The sequence below is a fragment of the Condylura cristata genome, unplaced genomic scaffold, assembly GCF_000260355.1.
Source record: "Condylura cristata isolate star-nosed mole 26May11 unplaced genomic scaffold, ConCri1.0 scaffold00005, whole genome shotgun sequence".
NCBI classification, from domain to species: domain Eukaryota; kingdom Metazoa; phylum Chordata; class Mammalia; order Eulipotyphla; family Talpidae; genus Condylura; species Condylura cristata.
In genome coordinates, this window is record NW_004567106.1 from 12,034,720 (window position 1) to 12,061,892 (window position 27,173).

The following is a 27,173-nucleotide window of genomic DNA, read 5'->3' on the forward strand; positions in this document are numbered from 1 at the left end:
CAGTGTATTTTCCTTTGACAAAATATTTAGATTCAGTTTCTGAAGGCAGCCAGGGGTATTCGGCACAGTGATGCTCTTGTATAGCAGAACTCAGTAAAGGAACTGTGGGCTGAAATCTGGCCTGTACTACACTTGGCCTGGACTAACAGGGCTACATTCTCCTCGAGGAAGAGTGACTTTTCCTAATTTACACAGACATTATAGAATGGGCAGTGGTTTTACCCATGACTGACATTTTCAGTTCCAGAAGAGAGGCCTAAAAAATAAGTCATTGCTTGACTTGTCATCTATCATTACAGTAATGCAATGCCATTGATTATTGTACTGCCTTTCTATCAACAGATCAGCTTTTTTTTTTTTTTTTCCTGGAAGGAAAATGTAGAGAATATTCCTGCAACAATTAATTGCTCTATTACTGGGTCTACAACAGCCTCCCAATTACCTACAAAATTCATTAAGTATTAAAAGGTCAGAATTTTAATTTAAAATGTTTAATATTTACAAACATCTACCACTTCATTGTGTTAGTGTTAACGCTTTATATTCATCACCAATAGCAGACTAACAAATCAAGATACTTCCTAAGTATCTTTAATTTCCCACAAGGTTGACGTTCCCCAATTTTATAGGCATAGTATGGATAGATCTGAAATAAAGCTGCACAATGAGTTTTTCATGATTGTTTTTACACTTCCCTTTTTTTCTCTCCCTGTTTTGAGAAAATATTTCTGGAGTATCTGTGCACTAATATATTTATCATGCTAGCACGTGAGTGGCATTTATTGTTAAAAAGAAAATCAGAGCATCACCATTCCTTCCATTGAGAATCTAATGGTTATGCTTCCCTTTCTTTACAAAGCTTTTTCTTACCATAATAGTCTCCAGTATCCCTTTCATGCTTCTTTATGATACTTTTCAAAATCTTTTCCCTCCTCATAAAGAAAATTTTGTTTTCAGGCTTTAATCCAGCTAAGATAAAGTGAGCTAGCTGGTTTCATTACTGTGTAGTTGCTCTATCAATCACTGGGAATCACTAAAAGCAATCAGCCAACAAGGTCAACAGCACTTAGTGGAGGGCTACCGCAATGGTACTTTAGAAGATCAAAATAAAGACTGAGAAAAGGATGACAGTGCTTCACAGCCTTAAGAGGCACAGTATGACTTCTAAAGGAGTCATCTCTAAATGGGGAGAAAATTAAGAAGAGCATCATCTTTATGGCACATTAGGTATCTCATACCAAGTTTTGCTAACTAAAAGATTCATTTACCGGACAGGGTAGGTTCTCATTTCTCAGTACAGTAACACAGAGTCCAAACTTTATTTCATATGCTTTCTACTATAGCAGTTTGTGTTGTGACAGCCAACAAATAATTGCAGAATCTTTCACAAAAAGAAATACCAATTAGGATTAACTCCAATTTTGATTGCTCTTAAGTAGGGCTGAGGTGAGAGAGAGGACAAGACAGGGGATATAGTAGAAGTGAGAGTTTATAAAATTAATGATGATTTTAAGTACCAGGCTAAAAAAGAGGATCCAAAATTTGGGAGTCTCAGAACTATTCAGTGGTTCAATTCTGACAGTTTTCCCCAACTTTGTATCCCTCTGCTGGAGATAAAGTCCCAGAAAGTTCTAGGTCAAATAATTGGCTAAGAATTGGCCATATGCCTTCACTTGTTTGGTTAAGCATGGACAGAGACCTTGATCTTTGCTCCATGAAAACTACAGAAAAATGAAGGTATGTGTGGAGGAAGGATGTGGTTGTGTTAATTATTCATAGGGAAGTCTGGGTGTTGCTATCCATACAAGTATTTATTATGGATGGTGAAGATGAAAACCTTTTAAGGTTTTAATCTTAAAAGCCAGGAGACAACTCAAATTCCATTAACACACTACATAAAACACAAGTAGAATTTCTCTATGGAAACACCCTGGTTTCAATGTAACAGTACCTGATGAACTGTCGCTACATGTAAGTATTTTTGAATTTCTCTTGCAAAGCTATTAGCTTCAGCCTTTTCCTCTATACAATTTATATGTCCAAATATTTAATAAGTACTCCTTTTAAAACTAATGAAATATAGTAACTTATAAAGAAAGTTCAATACAGTGGAAAGAAAACTGGAGAAAATAATTTTTGTTCTGCTAATGTTAACCTAGGGGGCAGGCAGGTCAAAACCACTTTGGGTTTATTATTTCATCTTTAAAATGAAGTGGTAAAGGTACATGTTTTTTTTTAAAGAACATGTCCAATTGTATATATCTAACATCATGATCACACATCTACAGATGACACAGACTCAGCAAACTTAGAAAAGATGTTTATAATTTTCACAGTATGAAGTGACTCTACCCTGAATCTGGAAAGAAAGTAAAATCTAACTTACTTGGTAGTATTTAGGAGAAATTGCCAATATTGTAGAAAATCTAGATCACTGTTATCAAACTTTACAAGAAAGGCTGTAGAATCAATTTTTCAAATGAAATCTTACATTGGATTTGATGTTTAAAACAAATAATGGTCAAAATACTGTAACTGAAAACAAGAGAGGGATGTATAGAGCCCAATCTTCACACCTGGGAACCCCACGTATCATTTATCTAATTCCTGACTATCTCTAGACTTTGCTATAGCTTGTAGTTGTTTTAAAATGAGATTATCAATTTCACCTAAAACAGGAAAAATTAAAAAAAATTATTGTGGATATGTATATAAAACTCCTTTCAGGGCTCTCCCTGGTGGCGCAATGGACTAAAGCATGCATTAGGAAGCTCTACCAAACCACCACAGCAGAAGGAGCTGACCCACAGGGCATGGCAGACCTTTGTTGATCTACCCACTACTACCCTCAGCAATGTACAATCTGCCTGTTCTGCTCCCTACTCTATGGTGCCTCTCACTGCCCCTGTGCCTCTGGACTGTACCCCCATTCTGTATGCATAAATAAATCTTTATAAAAAGAGAGACAAATTACAAATAATGACAGTCAGAAAGCCCTGCAAGATTTAAAACAAACAAAAGACAGCCTATCGATAATTTTAATTTTGAAAATAAAATTGAATACAAATTAATCTACTGGTAAGAATATACATGCTATTATATCAAACAGTGAAAACTTAAGTTTCTAACCTGTTTGACTGGATTCATTTAACAAGCAAACTTGTAAACTGCGAAGAGTCTCTCAAACATATCAAAATTTTAAATGCTTTTAACAAGTTTTAGAAAGAATTTTCTTAGTTTTTTCTTTACCATACACTTCAGAAGATACATACATACATATACATATATGTATGTATATATATATATGTATATGTGTGTGTGTGTGTGTGTGTGTGTATATATATATATATATATATATCTCCAGAGCATAAGCAGTTTAATGTATGCCCTTTTTTAAAAAATCACCAAATGGGGCCCTCCCTGGTGGCGCAGTGGGTTAAAGCACAGCACAAAGAAGCTTAAGCCACTTCCACATGAGTTCGATCCCCGTCTGCCCCCGAGGAGATCCACATGGCGAGACAGACCTCTGCTGCTCCGCCCGCTGCTCCCCTCAGCAGTGTACTTAGTCGATCTGCCTGTTCTGCTCCCCACTCTGCCTTTGGTGAATACTCTCACCCTCCACATCTCTGACCTGTACCCCAGTTCTGTATGAATAAATAAATAAATCTTTAAAAAAAAAATCACCAAATGGGAAGTTACCAAAAATATTAAATGATATAACTATGATTTTTGTGGCTACTGATACTAACCTTCTTATTCTTGGCTATTAGAAAGAGAAGTGATTTTCTGTACATTCCTCTACTTGAAAATAACATCATCAAAATCATTACCTCATCCTAGTAGAAGAAGAAAAGATAAGGGAATAGATATCACAGATCTTATTCAAGTAACAGTAAAATTTCCAAACCTGGTGAAGAACAAAATATTTAAGTATATGAAGGTAAAAAAATACCTGGTTATCTAAATGTAATGTGACCCACACCAAGGCACACAATCATGAAACTGCCAGTAGTCAAAGACAATATTGAAGGTGGATAGTGGGGATAATATTGAAGGTGGATAGTGGGGAGAAAAGCTGATAATGTCTTAAAGTACTCCCATCAAGTTTGCAGCAGACTTCTCAGAAACCATACCAATTGAATGGTAAATTCAAAATATTTAAAAATAAACTACTGTCAGTAAAGAATATTACACCCTGTACTAAACAGAAATTTGTAGAGCATTGCATGCCACCAAAGGCTGAGTATACCTTCTTCTCAAGTGCACACTGAACATTCTCCAGACTAGAGCTCAAGTTGTATCACCAAATAACTGTCAATAAATTCATGAAGAATGAAATTCTATTAAGCATCTTCTCTGATCACAATGGTATCAAACTAGAAATCAATCACCAAAAGCAGGAAAAAAACCTCTAGTATGTGGACTCAGCAAAAAGTATGACAACTAGTCTCAATTCCTGCCATTAATGTGGTTTAATTATCCTAAGATCAAATACCAATTTTAAGACTTGTAAGCTTTAACCAAGAAAACCACCTAAAATTTAAAATCCTAATAAAGACAAAACATGATAGAGATTACCCATTAAAACCATTTCCCAATTTCTGAGGTTTCAAAATCATACCTCACCAATTTAAACTCAAATTTCATGAGGTGGTTATCCCTTTGAGTACTAATTTGACACTGTTAAGGTAACCATTAATATAGGGCCTAATAATGACATTGTAACCACAGACCATACCAGAGAAAATATACATTAAACCATTTCTACATGTGAATTAACATTAGCATGTGTGCCTATGCTTTACTATAACTGTAAACATATCATATATATAAATTACCTTTACAATTTCCAAGTTTCTTACCCCTTACTTTAGCTAATCATCTAGCTTTATCAAGTAGGTAAATTTATATGTTTTAGGAAGAAAAACCATTTATTTAAATCATTTCAAGGCATTACTTTTATTTCAGGTGCCCCACGTCTACCTTGGTTTTTACACTACATTGTGTTACATAAATTTTATAAATTTACTCCAGCATGGTGATTATAGTTCTAAATGAGTAACACATTCATGTTTGAAAATGTTCCTAACATTAGTATTAGTCTTATCAGGAAGAATTCTTTATCAATGAAATTAAATCTCCCAATTATAAAAGCAGATGGTGGCACAGTAATCACTTTGCAGAAATTTAATTGATGCAGTTGTTATTCAGTACCACAGAATGCACATTAACAAACATAATTAAGCCTACTACCTCATTTTAACAGAAGACCTATTCTCAGAATTGTATCAAACAACTCTGGACTTTAAGCAGTAATAATACTCTATCAACCAATGTTACATGAACTAATTACAACAATTTAACATGATTAATATTTTTAAAGCACAGGCTTTAAAGGGTTACCTTAATGCTTTCTAAACTTTCAAACTAAGCTAACTGATTTAAAGAGGTATCTTCTAAACAGAACATTTAAACATATAGTATAAGAAAAGTACTAAATTGGGAATCAGAGGTCCAGCCTCAAATTATTTAACCTCTCCGAACCTTAGTTAACATTAAAAAATAAAGTCATAGTAGAAACTTTCACTGGCTCTACATAATAAAAGTTCTAGAAAATCATGAATAAAAGGAGAAAATAATTAAAGGCAAAAAGAGCAAGAATTCTGCAGTAAACAAAGATTAGATCAAAACATTTATTTTTTATGTTACAAAATCAAAAATAAGTTCAAACAGGTAACGAAATAAACATGTAAGTTTTTTTAAAAGTGTTCCATTCTAGAATTTAGTAAACAGGTCAAGTTTAGATTGCTTCGACATTTCTGGATGTTATGAGGTCTCCATCTTATAACCATGCTTTTCTAGTTCAGCTCTGTAATAAAACAGAAAAGAACATAACTAAACATTTTTTATAAAGAAACAAATGATTTTTAGAAATAGCATAATTAATAAGTCAAGCTGAAAAAAACATTTAAAATACCAAATAGCCCTATTTTAGTCCTGAGAAAGAATATATTCCCCATTAATAAATTTTCCTTACTTTTCTGACAAATCTATTTGTGGGAAAGTGAGGAATTTATCCCCCATATACTTCCAGATACCATACAGATATTCTATTTATAATACTTAAACATAAATTTTAAGAATCACTAACCATATGGCTAAGAATACATGATAATGATAGCCAACTTTTATATTACTTTTCATACCTATTTGGGGCTTTTATAATCAAAATGGAATTACTGTTATTTACACATAAAGATAAACTGCTTTTCAAATCATATGTGTATTGCTATAATCAGGCAAAAAATCTTAATCAAATCTAAGGGTACATGAGACAATCTGCATTAACCATATGTAGGCTAAATAATATAATGAGTTATAAAATATTAAAGATTTTATTTTCCTAACTTAAAATGTGGATAAAAATCTCAAAAATTTATAGTGGTAGAAAAACACAGGACACTTTTAAATTATTTTAATCTAGTCAACCTGGCATTTCAGTAATACATAAGAATGCTAGACAACGCTTTATCTTGTATCTTAAATAATTTCACAAAATTATGTAAGGAACAATTCATAATACATAAATGCATAACTAATATGCCCTGTACATCATTATATCTGGTAAAATAAAAAGACTTGTTCTCAAGTATAATTTGGCTTAGACACTCTCGAATGTAAATACAATGCAAAAGCATTGTAGAAATGATGTATAATATTTATTATTCAATTATTCACTTCCCCAAATTCCTTTACTTCCCTAATATTTTAACAGTTACTTATAATACAAATACTGACCTAATATCCATGAATAATATTAAGGCCATATATTATTCAAATGAGGGATCTTTGTCTTCTATTCAAGTGTGAAGGACGGTATGAACTGGTGGTAAAATGCTTCATCAAGAGTCAAGAGATCAGTACAAGTTTCTACCTATACCCCTTCCTTTGCTGAATTTTAATTTACAATGTTTACTTTGTCCCTCACCCTCACAGGAAACTGATGGTAATACCTGTACTTCATATGTTGCTTTCTTAAAATGGAAGCACACTTAAAATCTCTTAAACATAGTTTTCCCTTGTTTTTAACAAAGTCAATATAGATTGTGCATTTTCTTTAATTTTAACTACAAAAAAAGATATATCCCCAAAGTTCAATTTAATATGTAGGTAACAAGTACACAAAACCTATCCGGGATTGTGTCTTCTCTTTTCTGAAAGAAGGTGATTACCTTTTATAAATGATAAACACAAAAGAAATGATAGGCCTTTCTATGAGCTAAATTCTCAGGGACAGAAAGTTCTTTGCTAGACTTTAGGGCTCTAAGAAACCAAAAGGAAAATAAATCAAGACCACTAAGCACAAAACAAAAGTACAATAAAAAAGAAACACTAATATCATGAGACTGTTGAAAGAAAAGTCCAGAGAAAAGAAAAACAATTGGAATGCTATCACAGATACATGTAGAATGTACATTGTTTGAAACAAAAATAGCATTCCTTTTACAACAAGATCAAGAATAAGATATATAGTAGATCTGAGAACTCATCTTATTTTCTAAGAAATTTGTATTACAATATCTTTATCTGATATGATAATCAGGACTATATTGGTCTCTTAAAGCTTTTATGTAAGATATGGTACAGGAAAACCTCAATCTTATCTATTTCTAGTGTTATAAAGAGAAACAATATCAGAAGTAGCAAAAATAGAATGACTTTTAGTTACCTAGAGACACACTGACGTTTCACTCTGTACTTTTACTTGTTAAAGGTAATTACACTGAGAAAGCAGGGAAAGAAGAAAGCCAAGTCCTAGCTAAGCACTTGTTCAATACTGGTGACGTTATCAACAATGTTGTGGACAAAAAATCATGACTCAATGAGGGAAATTAAAACAATCATATTTACTAATGAAAGTATCAAGATTTATGCACTTACAAAAATCAATAGCACTGTGGAGGTATATTATATAAAATTGCCACAAAGAATATGAATATGGACCAAAATATGGATAATGCTCTACTTCCAAACCAATAAAAAGGCAAAATGACTAGTGATAAGAAATCTAATTATCAATACATTTACTGCTTAAGCTCTCAATAAAAGTATTCAATAGCATCTTAATTTGTAAGAGAAAAGTTCTATTTTCTGACTAATAAAGGACTAATTTGACTTCTGAATAGCAAGAGTTAAGCTTAATTTAATCTCAAAATACATTAAGCGAAAGTAAAGTTTATAGTCTATATAGAGTCTATATGATTAAGATTATAGGAAAGACATTAAGAGTTGGGAAGCCCGAAAATCTTCTAACAGCATTATATGATTCTATTAAGAAAGGGGAGAAGCACTTTAAAAAATGATATCAGGGTATTATCTGTTGTAGCTCAATTTCAAAAGGATAAAAAACAAAAATAAGGATGGGGCAAGAACTTGAACACACAGAATTTAATCCTAGATTGGGCTCAGATACATAATAGGAACAAAAGGGGCTTTTTATAGTTACATATATGGAAAAAGAAGAATGAGAAGAGATACTTCCAATACTTGGAATAGGTGGTATAATATTCACAGATTTTAGAAGGAAAAAACAAAAGCTATAGCTCCCATCTTGTCCAAAAAACTAAAAAAGTAAAAACAACATCATTAAGACAAAATTGAAAACTAAGACAGGTGAGATAACTCCAAACTGCATTAAAGTCGTTTTAAAGTCTCAAGGCTCTGAATAATTACATCTCATGGTACTGAAAGAACAAAGATATAGTCAAAAATCAGTCTTTGAAAAATCATGGAGAAAAGTACCAGAATAACAATGAAAGATAAATTGTACTATTTCCAAAAAGAGGAGAAAGGATATGGGTAAAAATGTTATTAGTCTCCAGTAAATATAAAGACTTTAGAATGTAAGTGTTTTAGGTCCATTTAAAAACAAAACAAAACATGCAGGGCAGAACAAAAGCTACTTTATCATTTTAAAATATGTATTTTAAAACATACAAATTGTCTCACTTCTTTAAGTGTACTAAACCAGAAAATTAACAGATGAAAACAGATCCTCTGTATCTTGATGTGAAAAGTATATGCAATCTACCTTAGATATCTTTGTGGCCAAGCTAGATACACATGGTTTAAACCAAGATAAATTTATGGAGGAAAGAACTGTTTCTATAACAAAAGGGCTGGTCCATCTAGATGTCCACAGGAAAGAATGAAAATGGATCTTCATATTATACTCAAAATGGATCAAACAACAAAATATAATAGCTAAACAGAAATATTACTTTGAATTTACAACTGAATCCTTCAAAAATAGACAAAATGGACTTTAAAACATGCAGAGAAGATGAAAAAGTAAAGGCAATTTAACAGAAAAGGAAAAAAAAATTGTAAATAATGTTTCTGATAAAGGCCTAAAACCCAGGATATAAAAAAGAACTCTTACAATTCAACAACAAAAAGACAACTCAATTTCAAAATGGGCAAAGGATCTGATTATGTATTTCTCCAAAGAAGCTGACCAAAACTATATGAATAACCAACATTCTATGAAGTGACTCATTTCTAATGATTATGGAATTGAAAATTAAAATCAAAATGAGCTATCAGTTTACACTCGCTACAATAGCTACCACCTAAAAAAAATAAAATAACAAGTCTTGGTATGAATGTAGAGATTAAAAACCTTCATAAATTGCTGGTAGTGATATAAAATTGTCAGCAGCTATGGTAAAGTTTAACAATTCCTCAAAAAGTTAAAACACAGAATTATAATACAACCCAGAAATTCTACTCCTAGGATTACATTCCTGGAACTATAAACTGAGTAACATTCAAACAGAACTTCTACACGACTGTTCAAAGCAGCACCATCCACAACAGCCAAAAGCTGGAAATCTAAATGTCCAACAAATAACAAACAGATAATTATAGCATATCCATACTTCGGAATATTTGTCATAAAAAGGAATGAAATACTGATATACGCTGCAACATGGATAAACCTAATGAGATTATGCTCAGTGAAAGAAATTAAACACACAAAATCACTTACTGTATAAAACCAGTTATATGAAATATTTAGGACAGACAAGTCTGTAGAGACAGACAGTAGATTAGTGGTTGTCAGGGACTGAGGGTTTGGAGGAATGCACAATGTCTGTTTAATGGGTATGGTGTTTCCTTGTGGAGTGCTGATGATGTTTTGGAATTAAGAGATGATGGCTGCATAACACTATATGAGTAAACAAAATGCCATTAAAAATAGTTAAATTTATGTTACATCAATCATCAAATAGGTAGACATATATGAAAAGTACATGTAAATGGAAAGTACATTGATCACCAATCTAGCACTCTACGATTCTGATTTCTGCTGAATTCAATATGATTAGAAAATTAATAATGACAAAGTTAAACCTGCAAGGCTAAAAAAAAAAAAATAGCAAATATGCTTCTCTTTAGCTACCTTCATAAAGACACTAGAAGGAAATAAGATTTTAAACAATTACACCAAGCATTTAAACTTAGAAACTTAGGAAATGAAGGTGACTCTATTTTGTTTTTCATAATACGAAAACATATTTCAAACATTAATTATCCTTTAAGAGGTCAATTATCACAGGCAAGTTACATATTCCATATTCACAATTAATACTAAGCTATATAAAAATATGACTTAAAACTTACCGTAACTGATTGGAAAAGTCATCTTCTACATTGTCATCATCCCAATTATCCTCCCAGACATGTGCATCTTCATCTTCATCTAAACCAGCCCAGTCTAAAATCAGAAACAATGTCTAAATAGTTTTCATATTATTTCCACAATAACACTTCAAAAAGTTTGTTACTCAAGACTCACAATTCAAAACAGCTATTATCTTATCTATGAGAAATGAGTCTTACTTTTATTTAAACCTCTATTTATAATGCCTTGTTCTCTCAATTTTTGAATTTGTAGATAATCTAAAACAGAAGTTATACAAAGACTTTCTATTTGCCATGAAAACTTCTAATTTCAAGAGGATATTTACTTTTCTGATTTTCTTTTTGGCTAATTTTTATAAAGATGGCATCACCATTTTTCAAAATAGTATACCAACATTAAAGCAAGGTGAGCTGAACATAAAAAAAGAGAGATAGTTCTACACAGGAAGTAAAAAGTAGACCAAACTAGAAGGCATCACTAACATTTGCCTACTATGACCAATATAAATTTTTATTTTTAAAGGAAGGATAAATATAAGTAAGCAAAGATTAATGCTATACTTTTTAATTTTGGGGACTGTTCTGCTTCCTTTTTTGGTGATGGGGGTTAGATTTTAGCTTTCATTTAAAAATCAGAAAACATAGGTCAGTCCCCAAATAAGGAATAACCACTGAGAGTATAGTAAAAACACAAAAAGTTAGAAACAGCTAGTTACACAAGGAGAAAAGATCATATGGCTTTCCTAAAAATTTCTTTATCAGAGAGCAGTTAAATATAAGCTGCTTCCTCCCCACATCTCCTTTATAATCTTAAATAAATATACTTCTCAACTGAAGGCTTGCTGGTCCTTTAGCACCTCCTGAGTGACATATTTCAACAATATGTTGTCAATATGTTTCCTAATCCTTCTGTACCACAGGCTTTTTGAATTTTAGAATTCTACATAAATTCCTACTGGAAAAAACTCCACATAACCAAAACTTGTATCTTCAGCTTCCCCACTCAAAACTATGTTTTCCTGGCCTGAAGAAAAACACAGATGCATCCAGTTGGTCACACCAGGGGGATGGGGTGTATTGTCCTAAATTGTCTTCTCTCTCCATGACAAAGTCCTGCTCAATTTATTTGCTAAATTATCCTGAAACTATCCTTATCTTTCCTTCCCTATCACCACTGTTCTAATCAGACTTTCACACAATCACTTCTTACCTGTACAATGGCAATATTTTACTAATAGATTTATTCTTGCTTCTCTCTTGACCTGATATAAATCTAGTCTCCAGGGTGATAATGTCATTAGTGTTCTTCTAAACAAAAAGACAGCTCTACACTGATAGTAAAAAGCTAAACTAAAAGGTATGTTAAAAAAAAAATTACAGGCCCTTCCTGGTGGTGCAGCAGGTTAAAGCACAGCACTAAGAAGCTAAAGACACTTCAGCATGAGTTCAATCCCTGCCTGCCTTGGAGGTGACCAGATGGCACAGCAGACCTATCCTGACCCGCCTGCTGTTCCCTCAGCAGTATATTTAGTCAGTGGGCCTCTTCTGCTTCCCACTGTCTCTGATGAAACTTCTCACCGCCCCTGTAGCCTGTACCCCAGTTCTGTATGCATAAATAAATAAATCTTTAAAAAAAATTACAACAAAAACAAAAACCCCAGAACAAACCATCCCAGAACAAAGTTTATACATACTCTAAAGTTAGCTAGTCAACCCGACCTCTACATAGTTTTATGTTATTTTTTAAATTATATGAGGTACTTCTTTTAAAATAAAAATTTTAAATTAAGATTCAAATTCACTGGAATAACATTGTCATGCTAGCCATGGGCTTGAAGTACTCTTAATAAACTTTGGACGGCATGTTTTGAAAATGCTCAAAATTTCTATTCATCAAACATTTCTTGCTGTTGCACATCTCATTTTTTGTGCATCTTTTGAACTCCCCACTGGGCATGACTTCTACTTACTCTGAATTAGCTCAAATACTGTTCTCCATTAAAATGAATAATAGTTCCCTTAAAATGAATAATGGTTTATTTCAGATATGGAATATGAAATTACTAGGTAAGTCTGAGATTTCTTTATACTGCCCAAAAGCATGTCAAAGGAAACAGAAATTGGCTTACAGGTGTTTTCACTGTCTAAATCTGGAAAAACCTGAAAATCATAAAGAGTGATACAACAAATTAAACAAAAAAATAAAAATCCAAAGCAATATTTGGGAAAGAAACAGAGATGGGACTACTTTTTATTGTTACCAGCTGTATATATGTAGAAAAATGACAGAATTAGACAAATCACCATTTTGCAACCTTTTTCATTGTAGGGAAAGATCAACAATGGATACTAAAGTGATTGAGTGACAAATAGCTGGAAAACTAGATACTTCACTAATTATAAAGGGAAATGGAGAGACCTAGTAATCACCTTTTTTTGGCTCCTAGTTTTGAGAACTGACTTACCTCATAGAATAAGTTGAAGGCCTAGAGTATAATGGCCTCATTTACATGTGTTGTGAAATGATTACATATATCTATCTAATATGCATCTTTTTATTATAGATAAAAGGAAAAAAATCTTCTGTGATGAGAACTTTTACTAACTTTCCTCTTATAGTATATAACAGTTAGCTATAGTTAACATTTTGTATGTCACATTGCTAGTATAAGCTTATATTGTAACTAGAATTTGTGGAAATCTTCACCATAAGTCTGGTCTCTTTTTTTGTATAATTTTTTTTTTTTAGATTCCACATAAAAGTAAAATCCTGCAGTATTTGTCCTTATCTCACTTATTGCACTTAACATTATGCCTTCAAGGTGTTCCATTTGCCCCAAATGGTAGGATTTCTTTGTTTTTTTCACAGCTGAATAATATTCAATTGTGTATGTATATCTATGTCTGTATGTCTATCTATCTATCTAGATGTGTATATCCATCCACTGATGTACATTTAGATTGTTTCCATGTCTGACTATTGTAAATAATGCTGTTATGAATATGGGATGCTGGTGTGTTTTTCTTTGTATATATTCCCAGAATTGCACGATCAAATGTTCAGTTAAAATGCTGTGGCTTAAACTCTAAGCCATCTATCTTCCATACTGTTTTTCATTGTGGCTGCACTAATGTACTTTCGCACCAACAATGCACAAGAATTCCCTTTTCTTCAAATCTATGCATCATTTGTTCACTTTATTTAAGTATGTTATGGCCATTCTAACAGGCATAAAGCAATATTCTCACTGTAGTTCTAACTGCATTTCCTTAATGACATCTTTCCATATACTTGATAACCTTTCACATATCTTTCAGAGAAATCCTTTGCCCATTTTTTTAACTGAAATGCATGACTTCTTCTTATGCTTTGTAATTAACCCCTTATCAGATATATACTTTACAAATATTTTTTCTAGTTTTTTCACTTTGTTGAGTTTCTTTTACCTTGCAGAAGCTGTTCAATTTGATGAAGTCCACTTGCTTATTTTTTTAATTGTTTGTGCTTTCCATGTATAATCCTTGCATTCACCATCTTAATGGCAATCACATGTAACATTATCAATAAAATGGGACAACTTTACATGTGTTTATTAGTGTGAAGTAGTAAGAAAGGTACCTGTATAATACTCTTGCTAAAATGTTGACCCTATATCTAATGATAAGGAAACTATCAGGCAAACCCAGATGGTAGGACTTTCTATTGATATATCTGTCCTCTTCAAATAAATTCATGTCATGAAAAATAAGAATGGTTCTAGATTTAAAGCTAAAGTGACTTAACAATCAAATATAACACATAAGTAATATAATGGTACAACAGACTGGGAAAAGGCAGTGAGGCATTTTTTAGAAGAGTTGGTACAACCTGAATGGACAAAGTCTATTTGTATATTTTAATGTTAATTTTCTTGGGTATGAATATAAAATTGTTTGAGAGAATAATGTCTTCAATCTTTAGGACAAAATACAATGAAGCAGAGTCAGGTGTCATTTTGTCAAGTTTACTTGCATATACGTTTGATATAAGTGTAGAATTTAAGGAAATCTTAACTGGTGAATCTTAAGTGTTTGTTGCCCTCTTTTTCTATCTTTTTATAGAGTTGAAAGTTTCAAAATTAAAATGTGAGAATAATTTTGAAAATATGGGTTTGGAAATCACCTTTTGAAAGCTTCCCAGTTCCCCTCACCTCTCCCCCGTGCATTCACAAATTACTAATTAATTACTTTATATATCTATCATGTACAATCGTAATTCAACTCTACTTTATCTCTGTATTAAGCTACAAACAGTCCCATAATGCAAAATAAATGACTATGAGATATTACCACTCTAAATCAGTCCTTGTATATTTTTGTTTGATCTTTCCCCTCCTAAAACAATAATTATGAGTTGCACATTCTCTTTAAGAATGCCCTAGCCATTAACTTTATCTTAGTAGTTACTTATTAGCAACATGGCTGAAGACATTTCAATATGAAAAGAAAAATAAATAGATATAAAGATACTGATGCTTTTCTTATACTTACAGATTTAATTAAAGCAATTCAACAATGGCTCATAATGTGGGTGTTTTGTTCCAGTAAAAATTTTAAAATGCAGCATGTCATCAACTAATCTGAAATCAGGAAAAAGTAGCTCCATTTACCTGGCCTCCTGAAGTAGAAACTTGGGAGGCATCTTAGCTATTCCTTCTCTTTCAACTAACATTCATTATGTCTTTTACATTTCAGCTCCCAACTATCTCCAGAATTAGTCTTCCTCCTCCTATTCTTACTTGACACTATGTTAATTTAAAATGGAGTAATCCATTTATGGACTATTATAGTAGTCTTTATGTAACACCCTTGCCAATCTTATAGCTTATTTTAACCATTCACTGATGATGACCACCATTCCTTTCATTACTATCCTAAACCTTCAGCTGGAACCAGATTTTACTAAATTTGCAAATCTTAATTCCTGTAACTGAGTGCTGGACATAATAGCGGATTCTCAATAAAATGATGGGCTAATGGAACAGTATTTCTAGAGTTTCTTCCCTTTGAGTAGTCAACTCAAACAGAGGTAAGTATGTGGTTTCAGTGAAGCCAACAGTAAATATTTCAAGATAAAAGAGATCAACATCTTACGTTATGATGAGATATCTAAAATCAAAAATTCTGAATTGTGTTTATTCTAACAAAGCTTTTGAGGACAATTATAATCATGCAATGTTTCTCACTAAGAGAGATCATGTGGGAAATTTCCTTAAAATGTCAGTGTCTGGAGACTCCCTCGTAGCACAGGGGTTTAAGTCTCAGTGCTATCAAACTATGGCCAGCCACAGCAATATGAATGTTCGATCCCCAGCTAGGGAACTGACCCACATGGCGCAGCAGACCTTTCCATCTCACCCACTCTTCCCTTCAGCAGTGTGTTTCAACAGATCAACCTATTCTGCTCCCCACTCTCTGGGGTGTAAGCTACACCTCTGGCCTACACCCCCGTTCTTTTATGCATAAATAAAATTATATCTTATAAAAAGTCAGTGCCTCAAAGGATGACAAAATTTCTCTCAATTTACTTCATGAAGCACAATCAAATATACATTCATTAATAAATTCTCAATAACCAAAACAACTGAATTTTACCTATATAAATTTTCTGTTATGTTATTGATAACAAAAGAATATTTCAATTACATAAATTTGAATGTTGTACTATTGTCTGAGGTTATTAGCGACTATAATAACCTAATATTTACTAATATTTATTAGTAATATTTACTAATAGTATTAATTATCTCAAAATTAAATTGACAGTGCTAAAGAGACTTTCATTTTTTTCTCAGAGAAATATCTCAAAGCTTAAAATGAAAATTTTTATAGTTTGCAAAAATGTCTTATATAAGCATAGTTTAAGAAGTTAAAGGAACTCACTTTCAGAATTTCTCTGTCTATGGATAATGAAAAAAGCAAAAACAAAACAATTCTTAATAGTTTAATAGTGAAAAATAAGCTGAAAGAACATATTTGCACTTTTATAGATTAGAAAAGTGACTTAACAAAGGAAAAAGTTAATTATTTGTGGAAAAAAATGATTACATTGCCATTGTAGTCAATTATAAACTGCTTATTTACACATGATAATATTACATATAATTTGAGTTATTTTTAAGGCAAAAATAAAGTGGACATGAACTGAAGGATATTAAGTATTCAAGAGGGAACATTAAGTGAAGGTATTATGTGGCATAGTCCTTGAAGGAAGTTGCATTTCAAAAAAAACCTATTTGCCTGTCAAAAATCAACTGATTTTAAAAAATTAATATTGAAGAAAGCACTTCAAATAAACTCAAATTTTTCTTTTATAGAAATTTATTCTTTCAAGTTGAACTTCCAATATAATAAAAACAACAATCCCTTTTATAGCAACTGAACATTGCCTATGCTATTCCTTTACATTCCCTTCAGTCTTACTATAACCTATACCTCTGCAGCTCTAATATAAATTCATTGTACAAAGTACCCCTCTTTGTTTGAAAACTATCATGATTACCAAAAAAAAAAAAAAAAAAAAGGACTATCTTACAAGAAAATATTAAGATTTTTTATGATTTCCTAACTTCTAACTTCAAACAGTGTGTTTGGGTTTAGTCTAGAAAAAGGAATGTCACATTGTTTCACTGGTTATTTTACAAAGTCTTTACAAAGACATAAGAAGTCCAGTTGTTGCACAAAACAACTTCAACAGACAAGATATGTTCTCTGATAAATGGCATATAATCCAAGTAACAACTGAACTTTTTCAAGTTTCTAGACATTAACTTTCTTACCAGCATTACTATTACTAACTAACCAGCTTCTCAAATTATTAACTAGGTTCTTTCCATCTGCAGTGTCCCTAAAAAGTAAATGATAATGTGTCAAATGATTTAAGTTTGAAATACAAAATAACATTTATTTCCTATTTCTCTGCTAACCTTTTAAGTCTATGCTCTCCATAACAATAAAAATGGACCCCCTCCCAACATTTACTCTGATTGTGACTTGAGTACTCTGATTGTGACTTGAGTAAAAATGCTGAATGTCTTCAAACCAATTTTTAACTCTTTTTACCTTGAGACTAAAGCAAAAAAAAAAAAAAAAAGTGTTAATTTAGTACCCACTAGTTGAGAGAATGAACACACTAGATTCAATAGCTCGTCTCGCAGGCATTCTAATCCTTAATTTTAAAAAGGCTATAAAAAGTTAAAACTCAACATATTTGAGAAATACTAGTTTAAACAGTATCTTTTTTAACTAAGAGTGGGTACCATTTTTGTTTATCAACTTGAATTCCAAAGATCATTTAGCATAAAGCACCTTTTCCTGTTTTACCATCTCATGTAATTTTTGTAGCAAAGAGGGAAAAGTAGAAATAAAGTCCCATGGAAAAAAAATGGGCTCATGTAAGTAGGAAAACATTTTGTGAGCAAAAATTCAGGTATAACTACACAAAATAAGAGTCATGATAATACTTCTGTATTTCTTTTGTATTATACTGCATTTCATAATTATGACACTATCAAGTAATGGAAAAACTGGTTAAATTCTTCATTAAACATAAATTTTAATATATTTTAATCTAAATGTTTATCCAAGGAATAAAAGGCACTGAGGTTGCTAGACCATCTACCCTACCCATTCAATTAAGATATGAAAAACCCAAGACAATAAGTGAAATTTTGATTACTACTTATTCAACCTTTTAAACTATTTATAAGAGAGCATCCTTAAGAAACTTAGTGTTCACACTGATAGATCCACACTTCAAAGATTTTATTAGCTGGAAATATACTGAACTATATTATATATGTTTAACTGATAGATTATAATCATCCCAATTGCTATTTCAACACCTTCAAATCCTCCATTCTGTACAAATGTTATAATACACGTAAATGATACTACTTGTAAACTCTACCAAGTGAATATACAACATAAAAAAGCCGTGACTGCAGTTATCCCTGGGATTTGGTCAATATCTCTTACAATTTACCAATGAACTATGTTTTATTTTCAGTAACATTACACTAATTAAACATGTCATTTTTACCAGTCATTTAAAGCCCTAAACCCAGAAACAGCTGTATTAAGGGGTAAAATAATGAAATCAAACACTGATACCAGATTCATGTTTGATGCTTCCTGTCAATATGCAGATGACCTTGTAAAGTATACATTTTGTCTTCAACATTAATGAATTGCCAGAACTGTGATTAATTATTCAAATAATCACAGCTGTGTTTATACTTCAGCATGTGCAAACCTCCAGATGTGTATTGGTTAAAAAAAAAAAATTAAAAGAATAAGAAGCACTAAAAGATACCCAATACTGAAATTTCTAGTAATTCTAAATTAGCTGACTTTGTTCCCAAATTTAGTTTCGTTTCCACGTCACTGAGAATTGAACGTATGACCAGCTTTAGTTTTCAAAAATACGTTATCAACGACCCCACATACATCATCATTCCAGGAATTTGACATTTTAATTGTAAATTTAGGAGCTGTTCCTAAAACTACTTTCTCCCCCCACATACATTCTGAAACTTCTAAAGTATAAAGTATGCCACTATAGAGAAAAGTAAAGAAAAATTCCATTTATGCCAAATAGAGTTGCAAATGTTCTGTTCTATACCAATTTTCAAGAGCATCAAATTCTTATTCCTTCCTTCACAGTCAGGTATTCTGAATATAAACAAACTAATCTCCAACAAAGTTTTGGCAAATAAAAAATGTACATGTATACTCAGAGCATTACATGAAATATAAAAGAAACAGATGAAACTTCAAAAAAGTTCCAAATTGTACACTCACAGGTGTAAAAAAGAACAATAATACCTGCAAATAGCATCATTATGCTCATGAATATGATAATAAAGCCACACCAATCAAGTCATTCCGAATTTACTTGTATTCCTCTTAAGTTGTATAAAACAGATTCAAATTCCTTATAAAATTTCACTTCTGAAAGTTATCACAAACATACACTTGTATGACATCTAATATCTATTCAGAGGCTATGAATCTTAACAGCTGGCACAGTACCATTGTATTACTGTATTTTCCCCAATAGTGACTAAAAATACCAGTGGGGAATTTAACTTCACAGCAAACAATCAAAAGCAAATCATAAATGATGTTGCGACCACACTGTTGGCTGAGTTTTTAGTTACTTGTGGCCAGGAGTCTAAAACAAAGACTGAAAATAATATACATAACCACTTACATTTTTTAAAAGCTCAAACTTTTTTTTAATCAATAAATGATGTATCTCTCTAACTGGACAGTTTACTACAAAGTCATCATGTTTTGGGCTCTCTCTGTTGCTTAGTGCTTATATTTTGCTTTAATTACATAAAGTCCTAAAAGGCATTACTCTCACCTTTTCTAAGACATCACGTCTTACACTATCTCTACTCCCTCATTCAGATTTTCCCTATTACAGAGTCAAGGGTATCCAATGTGAACGCCACCATCTAACTTCTATGAAACTTGCAAGTGTGAAATCACAACCCTGATTCATATTCTCAACACTCGCTATCAAACCAGCTGGTAAAGCTCCCTTGTCATTCTTGCAGCACTCTCCTCACTTCATTCCTAATAACTACCTGATATTTAAGGCCCTTCCTTGGTGTTGACCTAAATTTAAACAATTTGGTAAATAGCTAGCCTGGCTGTTTTTTTCTATCTTTTCAAGTTAATTCTGTTGGATTAATTTTTCCTAAACGGCCTAAAGAAAATTATTATTATTTAAAAAAAAAGATAAAACACCACTTTTCAGCTTCCTAAGGAGAATGTTCAAACCACCATCAAACTTAAAGTTGCCCACGGTTAGGTCTCAAAATATCTGCATTTTTAGCCACCAGCCCAAAACCAAATAAAATATGTATACACATTGATTTTCCACCTCCAAACGACTTCTTTTTTCTATCCAGAAATTCCTTTCTACATTTTCTATCTTTTGAAATCTCTGTTCAAATAAAGCAATCTCGAGTTGTATTCAACTGGAAATAATTTCCTGTTCTTTACAATTGTACTGCACTATCAGTTTTTACCCCATCCTCTCTAACCCAACCCCAGGCACCTAGAAAAGGAAACCAAGTGAACTCTTACCCACAAATCCAACAGAAAATCATAAGGAGCATTGCTCTTGTTTAATTATGCCTTGGGAAGGAAGGCTGGATGGAATCCAACTTCCTAGGATAGGCAACTCCTAAAGACTAAAGCTCTAGTTTGATACAAGAAAAGACCTCAAACTAGTTGCGGAAACCATTCATCCATATATCTCTTGACATCAAATCACTTACACATTACTTGAAATAGAAAATAAACTAGTTTTTCAAAGTAGTTTTTACTATTTTATATCCAGGTGATACCTGTTCAAGCACCAGTATCTTGATTTGGGAATTTTTCATTATTGTATTTTTTTTAAGCTTTATTTATGCATACTTAACTGGGGTATAGGCCAGAGGTGTAGGGGCAGTAAGAGGATTCACCAGAGACAGAGTGGGGAGCAGAACAGGCAGAATGAAGAAGTATACTGCTGAGGGGAGCAGCAGGCAAGTCATCAGAGGTCTGCTGCACCATGTGGATCACCTCTGGGGTGGGGACTGAACTCATGCTGAAGTGGCTTTAGCTTCTTAGTACTGTGCTTTAACCTCCTGTGCCACCAGGGAGGGCCCATACATTGTATTTCTAACTCTTGTACATCTGTATGAATCCTGAAATAGGATATGCTATCCTCTGATGTATTTTTGTTTTATATAACCATATAACCATACTTTTTAAAAAAAGAACTGAGAAAAAATATTTTTGGCACTATTAATTTATTCCTAATTTAACTTACAAGTTTTTCAATATTACAAAATTAATTATCAGGTAACCTACACCTCAACAAGCTTAACTTTGGATATACCTAGAATTATGAATAAAGTATTTGTTCGGAAGAAGTACTAATTCTAAATAACTAAAACAAAATCTCAATCTCAAAGTAGAATAGGTGGAGAAAGGGGACTACTATTTATTGAAAACTCTGCAAGACTATACTATGTACTCACATATAACACTGTTATAAACTCAATGTTTTGTTGGCTCTCATCCCTGAAATGTTTATGTTCAAGTTAAAAGCACCCATGTGATGGTACTTGGAGATGGGAGCTTTAGGAGGTATTCAGAGTTATATGAAGTCACAAGAATTGAGTCCTCATGACCCAATTAGGGTCTTTATAGAAGACACCAAGAAGCTCAGAAGCTCATACTCATTCTCTTTCACTTACTCATTTAATAACATTTGAGAAAGCAGCAGTTAGCAAACCAGAGAGCTTATCTGAGAAAGTGAATCTGTCAATACCTTAATCTTAAACTTTCCAGCCTCTATACTGTGATTTCTAAAATTTCTATTAACTCACTCAGTTTATATATATTGTTATGGAAGTTTTGGCAGAATAAATCATGCAAATCTTACGTGGCTCTAGTTATCACCCACAAATCACTGATCAAAAAACCAAGGAGTAAGAAACAGTTAAAGGTCAGTATCACTCAAAGATATCAATCCAAATAAAAATCATATGATTCTATTTTTCATTCATCGTGTCTGCAACAACTAGTATTTAGGCAATGTCGGCAAAGACAAAATATAGGCAAGTTTATGAGGAGAAAGTTTAACTGGATGGGAATGTAAACTGGTCCAACCCTTACTGCTGGCAATCTTGACAATTATGTCAAAATTTAAAATACATCTGAATCTAGGATGATGTGCCAGAAACAAGCAGAGTTGGGGGGAACATTTTTGTGGTGGGGAAGCATGATGTTTTGGTGTTGGAGACTAGACAGGTTGAAGAAGTCATCCAAATAGTCGAGTGAGGAGGATACAGGGGTGGCAGGGCAAAGAATGTAGAAGCCTAAGTGGTATAAGGACATCTCTCTCTGGGTGGAGGTACAAGACTGGCTAATAATTGCACAATCCCACCTGTAAGTGAACATGACATGTAACAACAGTCCCCTGGTTAAGAACCACTAAGATATCTTAATTTGCTAGGCACAGTGAGTGGGCCTCAATTATTCCAGAATGCTGGTAGCATTAGGGAAGCACTTAATCTGTTGTCTGTCTCAACAAAGACTCCCATTAATAATAATGCCTTCTCCAGGAATTTCCTGAATGGGAGTTGGGAGAAGGGCTGTATAGTACTGTATTTAGAATTTGAACTTCTTCTGAACAAAACAGTTACAAGAGCTGAGAAAAATTATAGAATAGTTAGCATACAGATATTCTTTTGAAAATATCATTGCTGCTGGAAGCATACTTAATTTTATTTTAAATATGCTAAAAAGCTTTTCCTAAAAGAAAGAAACAAACAACAAAAGGCCCTCCCTGGTGGCGCAGTGGGTTAAAGAGCAGCACTAAGAAGCAAAAGCCACTTCAGCAAGAGTTCTATTGCCACCTGCCCCGGAGTGATATACATGGAGGTGATCCACATGGCATGGCAGACCTCTCCTGATCAGCTCACTGCTCCCCTCAGCAGTGTACTTCATCAATCTGCCTGTTCTGCTCTCAACTCTGTCTGGGGTGAAGCCTCTCACCTCTGGCCTGTACTCCTGTGCTGTATGCATAAATAAATAAATCTTTAAAAAAAAAAAAACCCTCTCAATTCTGGGACAGGAAGTAGGGAATAAAAGTATCTCCTCACTTTTACCCCTCCCACTTCTAAGTGTCAAAGAAAGCAGATCAATGGAAATCTAGAATACTTTTTCAATATATGTGTAATACGAAAGCTACTTTAAGTTTCAAAGAAACTATTAAGTATTTCAGTTTTAGAACCCACTCTACTACTACCAACTTAGTTATGGTCTTGACAAGTTCTATTTTCTCTAAACATTAATCAGCTTTCCAGCTTGAAAATTCTCATCAAGCCAATTTCCAAACATATAATAGTTATGCCCAGAAGGTTAAACATCTTTCTTTTAACAAAGCCTATTCTCAGTTAAATAATCAAGAAGTTGGAAAATGTACTTCATAAATATCCTAAACAAGATTTTTTTAAAACAGTTCCTGTATGCTGACCATCAGATCACACACACACCAACTAGAATAACTGTGAGGGGCTGTCAATTCCACAGAGAGCCACAGACTATGAGAAGGAAAAAGGCACATTTGTTCCTTTGTACCTACAGAGAATCATGCCATATACTATACCTCACATTGAAGAAGAGCTATTTAGAAGAGTGATCTCCATGAAAACCACAACATCTAAGTTTTCTTTTTTTTTTTTAAAGATTTATTTATTTGTGCATACAGAACTGGGGTACAGGCCAGAGGCTCAGGGGCAGTGAGAGGCTTCACCAGAGAGAGAGTGGGGAGCAGAACAGGCAGATGTAGGAAGTACACTGCTGAGGGGAGCAGTGGGCGGGTCAGGAGAGGTCTGCCGCGCCATGTGGTCACCTCCGGGGCAGGCGGGGATCGAACTCATGCGGAAGTGGCTTCAGCTTCTCATTGCTGTGCTTTAACCCGCTGCACCACCAGGAAGGGCCCCTAAGTTTTCTTTTTTAAATAAAAGTTCCCTTCCCTTAAAATGGCTAAACTGACACCCTAACAAACAAGTTCTTATCAGGGATGAGATGTAGCAACTACACTCCAAAAAGAGGAATAATCCATTAGTCAAGGAAGGATACATAATTTCAAGTGTTTTTTAGTAGGCTCTTAACTAAACGTTAGTATAGACAAAGGATATCATGTATTTTCTGTAACTTTGAGACTGAAGAAGGCCTTTGAAAGACCACACACAGACTAATAGGATTTTACAATCATCTCATTTTATTTGTTAATAAGTTTGTCAATAGTGTATTTATCATAAAGACAATAATAAGGAAGAAATATTTTAAAGACAAAATTAGAAAGTAATTCAGAACATTAGTAATTAAATTAAAATCTAAAATACTGAGAAGTATGCACAGGCCTCTGTTTTAAAGTGGTGTGTTTCCAACTTTAACGTGCACATAAATCTAGGAAGCTGGTAAAGTCCAAATTGATTGAGTAGGTTTAGGTTGAGATCCTATTTCTTATGAGCTCCCAGGTAATGCCAAGACTGTTGGTCTATGGAGACTAAAGCATAAGTAAGCAAATAAATGCAGTTCAAGAAAGGGTACTTCGGTGATATTTTAAAAAGTTTTTCTTTTTCTTTTAAATTTGCTATTTATTATCAGTATTTCTTTAGTAAATATTGGTTTCATCTATTTGCCTTGTTTTATATACAGGAATAACTCCCTAATTCAAACATAAAAGGAAAACCCACTAGAATGCTAAACCAAAGAAACATAGAAACCCAAACAAGGAAGTGATTTCAAATGTTACTTATTAGTCTAAACAAGAAGTTTCCTGAATGAGTAAGTTCTACATTTTCAAACTTGAAGAGGATAAAGTCTGTAAAATGACAAGTTAACAGGTGAGATACTAAATACTAATACCCTGTTAGAAGTCTCCTCTCTTCAGAAAAAAATATGCACTGCGTTTTTCTTATGACATTGAGATTTTTTTTCTACTATACACTATCCATATTGTGAATAAATTGTTGCTCACAGTATAAACACAGAACAAGAGCAAACTACATATTTTGTAAAAGCTGACTAAAGTTGCTGAGAAAAAATTAAGTGTATATCACATACAGCCATCTATTATTTTAAGCAATTCTCAACTATTAATTTTAAATACAGGTTCATTAATTTTACCATCTACTATGTGCCAGACACTTTGCTAAACGTTAAAGATAAAACATGGAGAGTCACACCTTTCAGATTTTAGGATGGCCATTTAATGGCAAGCTTGTTTAATAGAAGCCTCAGTTTATTCAGGGTTGTGGTAACTGGACTATGTACTAACTAAATTCCTAACATTGTACTGTGTGTATGATAAACATTGAATAAATTCTAAGTACTTGAAATATCAAGTTTGAATAAGAAGTGGATCCTGCCCTCAATACAACAGTTTCTACACTGCAAGATTATGCAGCCACTTGAAACTGGGGTAAAGAAAGCATGTTTGGACAGAAAATCCACTGTCAACACAAAAATAAACAATCCCCACAACATATAATGAATTCCAGAATTAAAAAGAAATGTGCTTTGGGTTAGTTTTTGAGTTTGGGTAGTATACATAGTAATGCCTTCTCCCACTAACAATAGAGTACACTATAAATAAAAAGAGCAAATGTTCCAGCTGTGTGGTTTTATGCACAATAAGATCATGATGGGGTACAGCTTAGGACAATTTTAGTTAAAAGGAAACTGCTTCATGTAACAGATTTGTACATCATTAGCCACAATTCTCTTCCTACCACCTTTGGAAAAGTTACCCTACAGTAACCTCCTTTTGTTACAAGTTACTTATCCTACACCTAACAATAAACCTAACCAGACGATTTAAATAAATAACAGCACAGCTCAAGAGTTTCAGAATTTTGGCTTCAGTTGGGGTCAGGTGTTATGTGACACTGTGCCAGACTCTTAACAGTTTCAAGCTTTAGTCCTTTTATCTAAAATGTAATAGCAGTACCTACTCGCTAGGTTTGTGAAAATTAATGCAAGCAAAGCACTTCGACAACCAACCATCCAATACATGTCAACTATGTGCTGTTACAACCAGAAAAGTGAAATTCCTTTCGGTAAGCATAAAGTTAATAAAAATGTAAAGGATTTTGGGTGTTGTAAGTCCTTAAGCCGTCGTTAGTTCGAAACTGACCAAAAACAGTGAAAAAACAAGAGTAAACTAAGTGTTCTAACAACAGCTGATCATCCCCCTCCCATTTAATAAAACCCATTTGTAAAGTCCTAAAAGTGAGTAGCTTTAACCAGGAACAATTTAATTCTGAAAAACTTAATGGCAATGAATGGCTGCTAAGCCATTATAAAGTAAAAGGAAAAATTGGTTTGTCGATGTGAAAGAGGTGGCGGGTACCCCGACTGACTGGAAAGGGAACGGCCCAAGCACCCTAGACACCGTGCTCGGAGCCCGGAACCACCACGGCTCCTCCCAATGAGGAAGCACAAGACTCGTTTCCCCGGCGAATACTAACGGAAGGACCAACAGAAGCGAAGCAGACAAACCGAGGACGGAATAAGCAGTCTCGAGAGGCCGCAGCGGGGGTCCAGACTTCCCGCCCACGCCCCAGGGCCCGGCCCTAACGCCCGCGTCGCTTCCATTTGGACGCCTGAGTCACCCTCCACGCGACCCAGAGGCCGGGGCCCACCCGGTTACCTTCGGCAGGGAACTCCTCAAACTCGTCGTCCTCCTCCAGGAGACCCAAGTCTACCGGCTGCTTTTTCTCTGACATGGCGACCCTTACGACCCCAAACCTCCAGGCCCGTGAGAAACTCGGATTCTAGCCTCTTCTCACCGCCGCTACCGCCTCACAGGCCAGCTCTACCATAGAGACGCTGGGAAAGAGCGA

The 27,173-nt window shown here is 33.6% G+C and overlaps 1 long non-coding RNA gene across 1 annotated transcript; it reads right to left on the reverse strand.

Moving 5' to 3' along the window:
• Positions 1 to 4,938: 4,938 nt before the first annotated feature.
• On the reverse strand, positions 4,939 to 27,173 carry LOC105853207. Its single transcript, XR_001145060.1, has 3 exons — positions 26,981 to 27,173; positions 10,687 to 10,780; positions 4,939 to 5,869 (listed from the first exon to the last, which is right to left on the reverse strand). It is a non-coding gene; the product is annotated as an uncharacterized LOC105853207 (long non-coding RNA).